Here is a 14,971-nt window from a genome sequence, read left to right as displayed (position 1 = left end):
TCTTCCTTCTGCTTGAACCGTTGTTACATGAGAGAAGAAAAAGAAAATGGTAAAAATGATCCAATGTCCAACTTTTGCTCAAACACAGCACTGACTTGTATGAAGTTTGATGGGTTGTCCGGGTGTATCGGACTGAGGAATTCGACCCAAAGGATCTCAAACAAACTAGTACACATTTCTTTCTCATGTAAGCAGGAACCCGTGGAGCTTACCTTTCCCCTGTTAGTTTTCCTTCAGAGAACACCCTCTCCCCCACAAATTTCCAGCTATGAAATCTTCAGCCATTTGCAGTGTATTGGGGAAATCTGCCATAACGGGTAAGGACATTTGTAGGCCTGCTGTGAGATTTTGTGAACACCAGTAGTTTAAAATACCATGCTGACTAAGGCTGAACATTTTGTACTATCTGATCCTAAAAAAGATACTCTGTGTGGACAATGAATGTGTCTTTTCATTCTGCTCCTAAGGTATGACCTTATGTAACCTTGCCAGTGGTTTTACAGCCATGCCTAACTTATAGAAGAAAAAGACATGGTCGCTCTATACAGAAAACACAGTTATTTGATATTCACATCTTTTACACATTGTCAAATAGCCACAAGAGGGCATCTTGGCTTCATCAGCTTTAATAAATATATGGACTAATTATTTTATCACATATTTTAGCATTAAATTTTTTGGGAAACATTGAACATATTGATTCTATTAGATTTCAGAAATCTTCTTCTAATGAACCACAAGAGGAAAAGAAAGTAAGAAAACCAGTTCCAAACGGTTTTATTTTATAATACACAGAGAACGCAGGCTGTGTTCAGAAATGAGAAAGGAGACTCTTTCGTGCTACCTTATTTATTTATTTTTTGGTCTCTCATCTGAAATAGTTCCATATTTGAGACAGATCCTAAGAAGTTCTGAGTGCTCTCCATTTCCATTGATTATAACACATGTGGATGGTGCCTGGCACCACTCAGGGATACTTGACCCCTGGCAGGACCAGACATTTTGAGAGCAACCTCGAGTCCAGTCCTGTAGTTCTGATGGAGGCAAATCACTCATAAAAATAAGTGGCAATTTTGCCTTTGTCAGTCCTGTAGGATCCCCATTTCTTCTTCACTGAATGTTGTCTGTTGGAAGAGGGCAGTTACTTGTAATTTACTGGACATTCATCTAGAATCCGGTTGGGATGACAACAGTTAATCTGATTGGGAGGATCTGGGAGGACAAGAGTTAATCTCCATGGATTAAAAATACTTCTGACTTGCATTGTATAAACCACTATGATATTCTGACTTGCCAGGTGTAAGGCCCCACAGATCTAGAGAGCAGGTGTGTAGCACTACCAGGCAATTGACAGCTCCAGGCTACTAGTAGCCGGTGTAACCAACTTGTGCTCCATTTGCCATGACCTGCTGTGGACACAGTCCATGGGAAGTTCCACCTCAAGGGGCTGACAGACAGCAGCCTCATGGCACCTGATTGGCTCCCTGCCCTATATAAACCAAAGGTCATTCCAGGAAGTGTCCAGGCAACAGTGTGGATCTTCTGTAGTTGCCATGGCCATTTGTGCTCCTTGCCCTTGAATTTCTGGCTTGATTTGGACTTTGCCTCCTGACTTGAACACTGAAACCTGATTCAGACTCTGACCCTTGGTATCGACACTGGCCTGGACCTAACTATGAACTCCTCTATTACTCCCAGCCTTAGGTTTTCCCCTGCTCTGACCTTTGGCCCTGACTGCTCTTGTTGGAATCCTAACACCAGGGGCTGGCAAGTGGTTAAAGCAAGGCTGATCAGCGTGAAGACTGTTTTTGCGATGAGATCATCTGTATTTTCCAAACCATTTAAAGGAGGAAACAAGGTATGAAATCCATTTTTGCAGCCCTTAAAGCAGCAAAAAAACCAACCAAACAAAAGAAACCCACTAATTGTTTGGCATTCTTTATGCTCCCTTGTTCACAGAACAACCACCCTGCCTTCCTTCAAATCATTCTTTAAACCATACTACTTTTGTGAAGAATTTAACACCAGCTCTGTGAAGTAGGGACTGTTTTTCTCTGTGCAAGGCCAAGTGTCCCGGCCAGCCAGCTCTCTCTAAATGCTAATATAATTTATTTATTCTTATTGTAGTAGCAGCTCGGTGATCCAGATATGGACCAGGATGTCACTCTGCTGACCGCTGTACACACACACACACACAAAAATATTCTCCTTGTCCCAAAGAGCTTACAATAACATTACCATCATATCAGATACCATGATGAGAAACTTGGTATTAAAATCAAGATATATATATCAAGGTGCCTTTCAGCAATAAAGGGACCATTTAAAATGCAGATATAGGTCCAATTCTGCCCTCTTTTCCACCCATACAGCCCAAATTACTGAAGCGGCATTGGTGTAACTGAGGGTAGAATTTTGTTGGAGTGTCACCCTAGTGGAAATTTCCTGTCTATTGCATTAGACTTCTTTAACTGGTCCCTTGTTTTTTACTGGAGGATCCATTGATTTGTTCCAAAAAACAGTTGCCAACTGGAAATTGTCAATGTGAGTTTCCAGTAGGGTGAATAAAGCCAATTTGGGAGAAGGATGTCCTGCCTGGGAAATGTTTTGATACTATCCATGAAGTCTATACAGCTGTTCTCAACCTGTGGTCTGTGAGGCTCTTCCTGGCCAGCCACAGAATGACATATTTTGAGAGCCAAGTGTTGGGAAGACAGTTTGGGGTGAGAGGGTGGCTCCATGAGGAGAGTTCTCTCTGAGGACGTGGTCTGCAGAATGAAAAGGTTGGGGAACCACTGATGTAGTACATTCCAAGGACCAAAAACAGACAACAACAACAACAAAAGTGTGTGAAAAAAATGGTAAACAGTGAGGTGAAATAATTTGCAGATGATACAAAACTACTCAAGACAGTAAAGTCCCAGGCAGACTGAGAAGAGCTACATAAGGATCTCTCAAAACTGAGTGACTGGGCAACAAAATGGCAGATGAAATTCAATGTGGATAAATGCAAAGTAATGCACATTGGAAAACATAATCCCAACTATACATATAAAATGATGGGGTCTAAATTAGCTGTTACCACTCAAGAAAGATTTTGGGGTCACTGTGGATAGTTCTCTGAAAACATCCACTTAATGTGCAGCAGCAGTCAAAAAAGCAAACAGAATATTGGGAATCATTAAGAAAGAGAGAGATAATAAGAAGAAAATATCATATTGCTATATCAAATACTGCATGCAGATGAGGTTGCCCCATTTCAAAAAAAAAGATATATTGAAAAGGTTCAGAAAAGGGCAACAAAAATGATTAGGGTTATGGAACGGCTTCTATATAAGGAGAGATTAATAAGACTAGGACTTTTCAGCTTGGAAAAGAGACGCCAAATGGGGGATATGATAGAGTTCTATAAAATCATGACTGGTGTGGAGAAAGTAAATAAGGAAGTGATATTCTTATAACACAAGAACTTGGGGACACCAAATGAAATTTAATAGGTAACAGGTTTAAAATAAACAAAAGGAAGTATTTATTCACAGAACACACAGTCAGCCTGTGGAACTCTTTGCCAGAGGATGTTGTGAAGGCCAAGACTATAACAGGGTTCAAAAAAGAACTAGCTACATTCATGGAGGGTAGGTCCATCAATTGCTATTAGCCAGGATGGGCTGGGATGGTGTCCCTAGCCTTTGTTTGTCAGAAGCTGGGAATGAGTGACAGGGAATGGATCACTTGATGATTACCTGTTCATTCCCTGGGGCACCTGGCATTGGCCACTGTCAGAAAACAGGATACTGGGCTAGATGGATCTTTGATCTGACCCAGTATGGCCGTTCTTATGTTCTTGTGGGGAGGGAGGCTGGGGCGCAGATCTACCCGTTTACTACTGTTGAGCTGAAATCAGCTACCCTGTCTGAGCAACTCTAGTTATAGGCAACTGCCCATCCCCTTTTGCCCAATTCAGACAGCATGGACATCTTGCCTTCTTATTTTGTTTCCATTCACTGGTGGCAGGATCCACTACCAAATGGGTGCAGACCCTGGGTCCACATCAATGGGAATGGATCTTGTGTCTGGTGTGTAATGCTCCTCAGTGAACCTGTGGCTGCCTGATTCACAGCCATCCTGGAAGGGTCCCGCAAGGATCAGTTCTGGGTCCGGTTCTGTTTAATATCTTCATCAATGATTTAAATAATGGCATAGAGACTACACTTATAAAGTTTGCAGATGATACCAAGCTGGGAGGTGTTGCAAGTGCTTTGGAGGATAGAATTAAAATTCAAAATGATCTGGACAAACTGGAGAAATGGTCTGAAGTAAATAGGATGAAATTCATTAAGGACAAATGCAAAGTAGGAAGGAACAATCAGTTGCACACATGCAAAATGGGAAATGACTGCCTAGGAAGGAGTACCGCAGAAAGGGCTCTGTGGGTCATAGTGGATCACAAGCTAAATATGAGTCAACAGTGTAACTCTGTTGCAAAAAAAGCAAACATCATTCTGGGATGTATAAGCAGGAGTGTTGTCAGCAAGACACGAGAAGTAATTCTTCCGCTCTACTCCACACTGATTAGGCCTCAACTGGAGTATTGTGTCCAGTTCTGGGAACCACATTTCAGGAAAGATATAGACAAATTGGAGAAAGTCCAGAGAAGAGCAACAAAAATTATTAAAGGTCTAGAAAACATGACCTCTGAGGGAAGATTGAATAAAATCGGGTTTGTTTAGTCTGGAGAAGAGAAGACTGAGATGGGACATAACAGTTTTCAAGTACATAAAAAGTTGTTGCAAGGAGGGAGAGAAACTGTTCTTCTTAACCTCTGAGGATAGGACAAGAAGCAATGAGCTTAAATTGCAGCAGGGGCGGTTTAAGTTGAACATTAGGAAAAACTTTCTGTCAGAGTTGTTAAGCACTGGAATAAATTGCCTAGGGAGGTGGTGGAATCGCCATCATTGGGGATTTTTAAGAGCAGGTTGGACAAAAACCTGTCAGGGATGGTCAGATAATACTTAGTCCTGCCTTGAGTGCAGGGGACTAGACTAGATGACCTCTTGAGGTCCCTTCCAGTTCTATGATTCTATGATATGTTGTGGCTCGGGGTATATCTATGCTACAGCAGCACTGCTATGGAGCTGCAGCTGTGCCGCTGTAAGGCTGCTCCCTGCATTGCCAGAAGGGAGTTTTCCAATAATGCAGCGAATCCATCTATCTGAGAGATGGTAGGTAGCTTGAGAGAAGAATCCTGCTGTTGCTCTTACCCTTTTACACCAGGGGTTAGGTCTGCCTGACTACAGTGCTGAAATTTTTCACAGCTCAGAGCAATGCAGCTAGGTTCCACCTACGTTTTCATGCCCAATGCCCCTGCCCATGATGGTTCTGGCATTGTGTGCAATATCTAGCTCTGTGTCCCAGCATGGGACCTGGCCAATGACCATGTGAGTGTAACCCACACACCTCTTGGGTGTGGTGTTTTGTCCCCTTTAGTGGCATCCAGACCGCTCAGAGATTAATGAGTCCGCTGCAGCTAAGGGCCAGCCGTTAGCTCTTGCAGTATTTAGCTCCAGAGGTCCCAGGCTAGATCCTTGCCTGCCTACCACTGGGGTCTGTCAGTATTACAGGAGCACAGTGCAGGGAGCCTGCCCCTTGGCCGGCAGCTCTAGGACTCCGGCTGGGTGGCACCTGCCAGGGCGTGTTTGCGAAGCCCTTTCACTTAACCCGCAGCTGCCGGCTGCTGGCCAGCGGGGCGAGCCCCTGGGACCTGCCGCGGCGCCTGTGCGCGCTCGCTGGCGCGTGGGGCGAGGCGTGTGCGGGATCTCCAGCCAAGTCGCCCGAGGGTGGGTGGGGGTGTGAGAGGGCGGGGGAGGGGGGCGGTGATGGAAGGAGGAAACTCCGCCGCTCCGACCGGCCCGTGAAGAGCCGCGGCAGCCGCAGGGGGACACCGGAGTCGCGTCACGCTCAAGCGGAGCAACCTCTGCCTGGCGGGGAGCGGCCAGCAGCGCCCTCTGCTCCCGGGCTGCGTGCAAAGGCGAAGGGGCCAGCGGCGCTGATCGGAGCCACAGCGTCTCCCTCCCGGGACCGGCTTCCTCACCCGGCAGGTACCGTGCGGCTCCCTTCAGGGCTGGCCCCACAGGGGGCGAGTCTGCCGGGGCTGGGACGGGCTCAGACACGGCCCCGGCGTGTGGCCGGGCACGAGTGGCGGCGGGCAGGTCAGCGAGCGTCCAGACGGGAGCCGGGGTAAAGCGGCGTCCCGCGGCTTGGGCCAGCGGCGGGCTGGGTGGGACGGAAGAGGGGCTGGTAAAGGGAGCCGGGACGCTGCTGGCCGTGCTGCTCCCCAGCCGGGGGCGGGGGCAGGCTGTGATTTCGGGGGGATGGTGAGCAAGGAAGGTGAGTCTCCCCTGGCTTGGCACCGGGGCCGCTCGGAGACTAATCGAAGGTGAAGGCTGCAAAGCAGCGTGGCAGATCCACGTGTAAAATCCCCCCTTATGTTTTCCCCCTTCCAGAGGGGTTTGCGCTGTTCGGTCAATCGCTCAGCCGCGGGCGGTTCCCATTGGGGGAAATGACCCACGGTGCATCCAGAGTTGGGGGTTTGTCCACGACTAGAAAAGTTAAATGGAGACGCTCATTGACAGCCTAGACGGATTGATCTCCAGGCAGGTCTGCGGGTGACTAACCCGCTGGCAACTACACGCAGCAACCATCGCATGAGTTGATCTGGAGTTTATCCCTGGGCAGCCTGAACACAGATCGTTGCATGAGCTGATCTGGGACTGGGTTGCAGCAGGACAGTGGTGTTTGCGTCAAGTTCCCACTCTTTCTCGGGCAGGCTCCATCGGTCTGTCTCCCCCGGGCAAACTGCTCACGTTTGCGAGGCTCTTTGCAAATCTGGGGCTAATTCCCTGCAGAGGCTGGCTGGCGTGTTCACTTTTGCCTGCCCGTTAAGTAGGGAGCGTTTGCTCAGGTGTTCTGGGCGCCCGCCTGCGCTCTGGCTCCCGCAGATGCTCGCTCCATGCAGCGCCGGTGCAGGTGCCAGACACCTGGCAGCAGCTCCCGGGGCGTCATCTAGCTAGTGCAGCTGGGTCTGCAGTGCAGCTGCCTTACCGCCTACAGTGTGGGACACCACTGGGGGCTCGGTGGATACCCAAGCACCGTACGTCCGCTGTTCAGGCCGGTGATATCCTCAGCTCAGGTGTTTTGGCTTTGCACTTAATACACTGCAAATAATTTATCGACAACTGTGTAGCAATTAATATTAACCACCGAGGTGGGTAATATACACTCATAATGTTTAGAGTAGGAGATTGGGAGTCAGGCTGTGCCCCTGACTTGCTGTGTGACCTTGAGCAAGTCCCTTCAGCTCACTGTGCCTCAGTGTACCCTTCTGTAGAATGAGGATACTTATATTTACCCACCGTTTAACACGCTTTGAGATCACTGGGTGAGAAGTGCTATGTCAGTGCTCAGTATAATTTGTGAGCTAAACTTTGTTCAGCTCTTTTTATTTGATTGGATTTCTGGAGAGCAAGACACTAGAGGGGGGAATCCTCCCAGAGCTGCAGAAAGAGGGAGTAATATGCCCACTGACTGTGAGTCCTCCAGGACAGGCAATCGGTTTGAACCACAGTACTGCACCAGATTATCATTACATTGCCATCTCTTCCCTAGGCGTGGGAAACACACTGCTTTGGATCAGAATTAAACAGACACAGGAAGTGCTCCAGAGCTTAGGTATTCAGACTATGGGGAAGGAGGCCATACAGGTCGACAGATCAGTTCCTCCATCTACCTATGTGGATTTCCTTAGTGCTTTCTGAGCCAGTTATTGTTGAAATGTTTCCTTAGACAATGGAGGAGAAGGAATGACACAGGTGGGTGGCCATATGCAGTCCTAATGTATGTGCATGCACGTCTATTGAACTCTGGAGCTGCAATTGCTGAGAGCAATGCTGCATTTTTCTTTCTCAAGCTCAGCTACTACAGAGAGGAGCTTGATCTAATTGTTTATTTTCTTCAAATGGATCCAGCTGTGGTGTACTATATGAGTGCCAGTTTGGCCTGTGGTGTTCACTGGAATGATATTGCTAACTTTCTCAAATTTGCAACAAGCTGTATATTGCTTTGTACAGGCAAATGCATAGATGATGCCCAGGTGTAGTTGCCAAAGCTCATTGTTTCATTATAAATATGGAAAATGGCTTTTGTGGTTTCTAGAGCAGAAACATGCCACAGTGTGTGGTGCGATTGGTCTTTGTTGGGTATTGAAGAATTACAAAGCAGCCACTTAGATTTCCATAAAACAGAACAAGACAAAATAAATTTAAAACAATGTCCAAGAACAGTAGGGATGATTTGGGAACAGTCAGACGGTATACCAAACAGCTTATTCTTGTCTGCTCAGAAATCAGCTCACAAGCTGCTCATCTGCATAGCTCTGTCTTTACACAGATGCAGACTAGAACATTAGTTGCAATAATATACTCAATCACCTTTTACTATTCTTTTGCATTTCTAGTCAATAGGAAAAGATACTTGGATTCAGTTTTAATCTATAGCAGGGTTTGGCAACTTTTCAAAAGTGGTGCGCCGAGTCTTCATTTATTCACTCTAATTTAAGGTTTTGTGTGCCAGTAATACATATTAACGTTTTTAGAAGGTCTCTTTCTCTAAGTCTATAATATATAACTAAACTATTGTTGTATGTAAAGTAAATAAGGTTTTTAAAATGTTTAAGAAGCTTCATTTAAAATTAAATTAAAATGCAGAGCCCCCTGGACTGGTGGCCAGGACCTGGGCAGTGTGAGTGCCTCTGAAAATCAGCTTGCGTGCCGACTTCGGCACGCGTGCCATAGGTTGCCTACCCCAGATCTATAGTGAATGGATTAACACACTCCAAAGTAGTTATCTAATATTCCTCTAACTTGAATTATTACATGTGTGAAATATGATTCATTTTATCTTTGTCTTTTAGTAGTTTACTCAGCTGAAGAGGAGAGAATGATGATGTACCTTTTTGTTTACAGTGGGTTTTCAGAGGGAGATCATATGCCCCTACAGATACCATGATGATGATTAGTGGTTTCATCTGCATCCATTAAAGTCAATTGGAATTTTGCAATTGACTTGAATGAGGGAAGGCTCAAGGAGAGATTTATGTGTGTGTGTTTCAAAAATTGTATTAGAAAATTAAATATAAATAATGTATTTTATAAATATGTATTTTATATAAATGTACTTATTAAACATGCAATAATTATAATGACATTAATTAAAAACACCAAACTACTATATGACTGCCAATGCATTATAAAGCAAACAAAGAATAAACTAATTACAAAAAATCCACAACTCCAAGTTATAAAATAGACTCCAAACAAATCACATGCATGATCCATAGTATAACACAAGTGAGGATAAGTAACAGGGTCACAAGAACATAGGTAAATTAAAGCCTCTATAATTTAACCTATCAAAAATGCCATAATCATTTAATGAGATGCTGTATGTGCAGACTTTCTCACTCTGATACTCAAAGGTATTTAGGCACTTAATTCCCATTGATTTCTATGTAAGTTAGAAGCCTAAATACTTCTGAGGATCTGGGCCTTTGTGTTTACAGTGTTCAGAACTATGGAATGATTCTGCTTTCTTTTTGCATCCAAAACCCTGCTGAAGTCAGGGGGAGTTTGGGTGTGAAAGGAATATAGCACTGGGCTCTCAAAACTCTTATCTTTGCAAAGTCTTTTTGCTCCAGTGCATTGGTCTTTTAGGCCTGGAAGTCTCCTTTTCCTCTTTCACCCAAGTGCTGTCCAACTGACAGCCAATTAGCTGGAAGCACCAGAGAGTGAGGGAGGTCAAAAGAATAACTTTCCATTAAGGACTACATATGTAAAGGTGTAAGGGTACCTACAAGCATGAAAAGATACAGATAAGATGCCTGCTGGAATTTTCACACGCATTTTGGTACCCAACTCCCATTGGCTTCAGTAGAAGTTAGGCTTTATTTCAGTGGGAGTTAGGCTGTTTTGCATCTTAGGTGCCTAAAATACCTTTACAAATGTGGTCATAAGTGCATCGCCTGCTCTTTTCCATCTAAAAAGCTGTCATATTCTTACAAAGAAAAAAAAAGGCTTACAAAAGAAATTCACTTAAACTTCCTATAAAATATTACACCCAATGCCTCAGACTTGTTGGCTGCCCAATACTGCCTAATACTGAAAATAAAATCAATTTCCTTATCTTGCTCCTATGACCATAGCACTTTCCCAGTATTCATGAGTTTAATCTCACCACTCCACTGTGAGATAGGGAGTTATTATTTACTCCCATTTTACAGATGGGGAATTATGGCCCAGAAAGATTAAGGCCAAAATGTTCTCAAGGCCAGTAATTGTGTGTGCTCACCTAGAGACAGCTTGTGTTTAAACTCATTATCTTCCCTCATTCCAGGGCCGGCTGGGGATCAGGGTGGTCTCCAGCATATATTAGAGCAGTCTGAAGGCTCCTGTAATTTACACCCAGCTCCAAATAGGCTGATGGATCAGCCAGGCATCAACTGGATTTCCTGTCTTTGCCCACATTTCCTGGCCACGGTCTCTACACAGTGATCCGACGAAGTGGGTATTCACCCACGAAAGCTCATGCTCCAATACGTCTGTTAGTCTATAAGGTGCCACAGGACTCCTTGCTGCTTTTACAGATCCAGACTAACACGGCTACCCCTCTGATACAAGTCTCTACAGTGCACTTGATGACAGAGCCACTATGTCAGCCTGTAGTTGGCTGACACTCAGCCTGGATTTAGCTGTAGTTTCTTTGAATTTCTTGCGTCTGGATTCCCTACAGGAGCACCCACTCCTGGACAATCTTATTGATCCCAGTGAGAGTTCAGCTCACACCCACGGTCCTTTCTGAGTCCAGTAACAGTTCACTTGCCTCTAATCCCGGGCGGCTCTCCCTAGGTTCTGTGAGGCGAGGGAACTCCCCCTGCGTTTGTGTGGCCAGTCTCATCCTTTTAAGCTCCATTTCTCCAGGTGAACCATATTCTGCAGGTTTGCCTGAGTGCAGGAATGCTCATTAGCCTTTCTATCAATGGGATGGGTTCATGTCTCATCACATACCTGCCCCCCTTCCCGCCCTCAACACCAGAAGAGTTTCTTGCTCGAGCATTTCTCCAGTCCCAGTCTCCCTGGGGAAAAAATACCTGCATTTGCATGCTCTTTCGCTGCATGGTGCTGTACCCAGAAGCTATAGGGCTGGAGAACTAAATACCAGCTGATAATCCAGAGGGTTGAGTCCTTCGTACAGTATAGCCTCCACAAGGTCATGTGGTCTGTGGTTTGGGAAAAGGGACTACCCAGCGTATAATAGCTGAGGGAGTCCACAGCCCACTAGATATCCAGAGCTTCCTTCTCATTAATTGAATTCAATCTCTCCCTGGGGAACAAGTTCCTCCTTAAATATGCAGTTGGGTGCTCTTGTCCCTTAGACATTTGATGTATAGGATCATTCTGAGCGTGTTTGCATCTTGCTCATCCCAACCTCCTTGCAACACATCCAAGATTCCGTGGGCACAGAGCAGTTTGAATGGTGAGGAACCCTGTGGAGGCTTGCGTTACATCTCATGGCAAAGGGAAACAGCAAGAAGAAATGGACCAAGATAGGCTTGGTCCAGACTATCTGTTTAAACATGTTCTTCGGTGTCTTGTTAAATCTTTCCATGAGGCTGTCTGTCTGTGGACGGTTCACTGATGTTTTCAAGGCTTTGATTTTAAAGAGGGAGCATAGCTCATGCATCACCTGCATGGTGAAATTGGAGCCCTTCAGAATCTGGGAATGGATGACAGGGGATGGATAGCTTGATGAATACCTGTTCTGTTCATTCCCTCTGAAGCATCTGGAATTGGCCACTGCCAGAAGACAGGATACTGGGCTAGATGGACCAATGGTCTGACCCAGTATAGCCGTTCTTATGATCAGTCAATAATTCCCATGGAAACATACACAGGCAATGAGTCTCATCAGCTTGGGAATGATCGCTGTTGCCTTAGCTGAACTGAAGGGGATGGCTTTCAGGTAGCGAGAGGTATAGTCCACTACTACAAGTATATACTGGTTTCCAACAGAGCTCTTTTCTAAAGGCCCAACCATGTCCTCCCTTTTCTTTCAAATGGGGTTTCCACTAATGGCTTTGGGACCAAGGGGGCCTTTGAAACATTCTTAGCTGCCAAATACTGACACTCAGGACAGGAAGAGCAATATTCCCTAACCTTGTGCTGTACCCTCCATCCTCCAGAAAAAGGCGGCCAGTAACCATTGCAAGGTCTTATCCCGCCCTAGATGCCCCGCACAGATAATATGATGAGCTAGCTGCATTACATCTTGGCAATGCTTTCGTGGTACCAGTAGCTAAGTTCTCATTAACCCTGACTGCAGGTTCCGTGCCACTCGATACAGCCACTCTATCTCCAGAACACTCACTGGCTGGAGGAACCTGTTTCTGTCTCAAGGCTCTTTATCAGGAATAGAGCTTCATGCCCTCATTCTCCACCAATTATAGTTGGATGACCCTCAGCCTGAACTCATTTGTAGTCTCTTACCCTGGGTCACCTCCTGGAGCACCCACTCCTGGGCAATCTCATTGTTCCTGGTGAGAGTTCAGGTCACTCCTGGGGGCCTTTCTGAGTACAATTACAGTTCACTTGCCTCTAGTCCCTGGAGACACTCCCTAGTTGCTGGATTCGAGGAGCCCTCCAGGGCTTCTTGTCCATATCAGTCTCATAGGGTCAATTCTGCTGCAATCAAGGTAGGGGAAATGTCCATTGTCTTTTTAATCCTGGTAAAGCAATTAAGGTACACAATAGTTGTGAAATCTAAATACCTACATACATATAGTAAATGTGTTACATATTTGTTTTCCTTGCTTGGTGGGATTTCCTCTGCTACCAGTAAGCGACAGAAAAGCTCACAAGAAGGGTTCCCCCAAGGCATCTGAAACATGAAGAGCAGCGACTCCTTTTAATTCATGTGCAGACTAACCTTTTATTTATGTGTGAGCTATTTTAATCTTTTTATAGTGCTGAACCTCAGTCATGCTGCTTAAAAAAACCCCTAACAACTTTGTCTGGGTTTCATGTGTTACAAACTTAGTAATGGCAATGAGTCAATGTTTAAATTAGCCCCATATACATCCATTAATGCTTTTCTTTCTCCCCTCCATCTACTGTATTTAATCTAAAAGCACCTATACTCTATTTTTACTTTTCACATACCCAGCGGCATAATCACTCATATGTTATCTGACTGTGAGAGATAAAACCTCATAAAATTCTATTCTCGCTTGGATAGAGGGATCCAGCATAAAATGGAATGGATCCATAATGAGTCAGCTCTTTGAAAGTGAGGCACCCCTCCAAAATCCCACTTTGGTGTTGTGGCCAGGAGAATGTGGATTTTTTACAGAAAATGCCAAATAATTTATGGAGGCCACCTGACCTAATGGTCAGAGGAAATAAGGGAAAGCCAAGAGGAACCTGGGTTCCCATCTGGGTTGAATCACTGACTCGGTTCAACTCTTTTGATGATGGGTGTGGTATTAAAACCTAGACAGTTATATGTGACCATAGCAAAGTTACTGCACCACCCAGTAACCCTGCTAACACAACTGGAAAATCCGATTAAAATATAGAACCCTGCTGATACTGTTACCTAGTAATGAAAACATTCTACAGTTTTGATTGGACTTTCTTTGCCTTATGCTTATTGGCTGTTTGCTCCAACCCTCTTCCTCTCCCTCCTTCAGTCTCTTCACATCAGCTTCACTCTACGTCTGCCCCCCACACTTCTCCCTTGCCCTGCCCCCCCGAACCTCCTTCCCTTTAGTGTTCCCTCTCCCTTCACTTTTCTTTCCATTTAGTTTATCCCCTCCTAACTACACCAACTTCAAAAAGTGTTGTGGGAACTAACATGACATTTGCCACCATCACATTTGGTCACTCTGCTGGTGTGTTCTACTTCTTCCCCCACTCTGGTTCTGTCTTATCTGTTTAGATTGTAAGCTCTTTGGGGGCAGTGGCTAGCTAATACTATGTGTTGGTACATGGACTAGCAGAATGGGGCCCCATTCTTGGTTGGTGCTTAGGTACTACCATAATAATAATAATACTTAATTAATTAATTAGTTAGGGGATTTTCCTAGTCAAACCATTTCTCAGGAGTAGCATAGTACTGTACTAGTTAAGGTGTAAAGACTCCAAAATCTTGTCTCCCATGTGGAATCTTGTTGGCTCACACATTAGCTGAGTGCAGCTGTGATGAACATTTAATGTCACCCGGTGGACCTTAAATGTGCATCACAGCTTAAATGATGAGGACCCTCTGCACGGAGGGTGAATTTCACTCATAGGGTGCTGTATATATTACTCTGCTGTCCTTGGCCCTTACACAAGACAGCACTTTTTAGCATTCTAACCTTGTTCGTGAGTGTACACAGAGGGGAGAGCTGTGTGAGTTTTCTCTCTTGATGTGGTCACTTTTAAAAAGAGAAAACCCAGAGTTAAACTGTTTACAATTGGTTGGTGAATTGGATTCCTGCAGGAAGCAGATGTTGTGCAAAAAAAGCCTTTAAAAATGTAATGATTCAATCTAGCGGGATGGTGGGTGGGGTTTTTTTTGGAGAGAGGGTGAGGAAATTACCCACCTTCCTGGAATATCCAGTTCTAAAAATGTAGATATTGCAGACTTGATCCTGATCTCATCTTATACCAGTGTGACTGTCATAGGGCATTTGCAGACATTTAGAGTTAAGTCTCTGCTTAAGTGTTGCCCTTAATGAGGATGCTTTCCTGAATCAGTGCCTCAAAGTAATGTAAGATCAGGTCCTTCAAACGTTAAGCATGATTTTGATACCAGATGTGTCCAAATTCTCCAACCTTATGTTTGGCTAGGAGTTTAACATTCTGTACAGCTATATCTA

At 44.9% G+C, this 14,971-nt stretch overlaps 1 protein-coding gene across 5 annotated transcripts in view; it reads left to right on the top strand.

Annotated features, from left to right (window-relative positions):
- Window positions 1-1,525: 1,525 nt before the first annotated feature.
- LOC120394905 (semaphorin-3D) overlaps window positions 1,526-14,971 on the top strand; it is a 191,512-nt gene continuing 178,066 nt past the window's right edge. For 2 of the 5 annotated variants that reach the window (XM_039519137.1, XM_039519124.1), the window contains exon 1: window positions 6,030-6,098. The gene's annotated coding sequence lies outside the window, so the exon portion shown is untranslated. Of the gene's footprint in view, window positions 1,859-5,998; window positions 6,099-7,762; window positions 7,869-14,971 lie in introns of those variants that run through there. The other 3 variants (XM_039519125.1, XM_039519126.1, XM_039519128.1) reach the window with 3 other exon arrangements.

This window comes from Mauremys reevesii, linkage group 1, assembly GCF_016161935.1.
Source record: "Mauremys reevesii isolate NIE-2019 linkage group 1, ASM1616193v1, whole genome shotgun sequence".
In the NCBI taxonomy this organism is placed as follows: Eukaryota; Metazoa; Chordata; order Testudines; family Geoemydidae; genus Mauremys; species Mauremys reevesii.
The sequence above is the reverse complement of the archived record's forward strand: the minus strand, read 5'-3'. Positions and strand labels throughout refer to the sequence as shown.